The sequence below is a fragment of the Dermacentor andersoni genome, unplaced genomic scaffold (genome assembly GCF_023375885.2).
Source record: "Dermacentor andersoni unplaced genomic scaffold, qqDerAnde1_hic_scaffold ctg00000784.1, whole genome shotgun sequence".
Taxonomy (NCBI): domain Eukaryota; kingdom Metazoa; phylum Arthropoda; class Arachnida; order Ixodida; family Ixodidae; genus Dermacentor; species Dermacentor andersoni.
Window position 1 is genome coordinate 24621 of NW_027315462.1, and position 834 is coordinate 25454.

General features: G+C 49.4%; 1 non-coding gene across 1 annotated transcript; it reads right to left on the reverse strand.

The window, feature by feature from the left end:
- Nucleotides 1-514: 514 nt before the first annotated feature.
- Nucleotides 515-706, reverse strand: LOC140215009 (U2 spliceosomal RNA). Its single transcript, XR_011891931.1, has one exon. It is a non-coding gene; the product is annotated as a U2 spliceosomal RNA (small nuclear RNA).
- Nucleotides 707-834: the final 128 nt, after the last annotated feature.

Here is an 834-nt window from a genome sequence, read left to right on the forward strand (position 1 = left end):
ACAAAGGCTGCACAGTAGTTGCCAGAAATCGGGCACTCTATTTTTCTTTCATAGGGAATCTTTCTTCCACTTGGGCAGCGGATTTCGGCGGCAGGGCGAGCTTGCGTGGCCGCGGTGGTTTACGGATCCAAGCGATAGTGAACTCCAAAATCCAGTGTTGGCTTTGAGTGGGATTCATATTGATTGCGAACCCCACGGCTAATCCTACCCCCCATCCCCCCAAGTGGCTCTTTACAGGAGACAATCATTCAGAGACATCGGACAAATAGGAATTCTGGTTCTTTCTTTTGCTTTCATTAATTTTTCTCGAAGCCCATAACTAGAAATTTGCTGGAGCGGCTGTCCCATTTGCGACGCAACAAGTGCGACGCTACACACAGATGGAGTGGCAGTTTAATTACTCTCGTGGTCCGCGAACCGGCATCGTTGCGTGTAGTATAGGAATGGTGCGTGTCAAGTCACTGCTCGCGTTGAGCTTGTGCTCTTCATTTTGATTGAATGAAGTCTCACCTAAGTGAGCGGGGCCGATCCCGGAGGTAGTGCAATACCGGGCCGACCTGCGGCGGAGGTGAAGCAGGCTTCAAGCACTCCGCCAACTTCCAAAAATAGGTTTAATATCGTGGGTCCATATAGAACCCGTATCAGATATTAAGCTGATAAGAACAGATACTACACTTTGATCTTAGCCAAAAGGCCGAGAAGCGATGTCCTTCACTTCACTTCATTGTACTACTGCCTTGTGGGCGCCCTGCCGACATGGGTAACCTCAGCAACAGCGTGGGCAATATTATAAAATTCAGCCTGTGTACAGACTCAACGCTCCCTATCTCACGG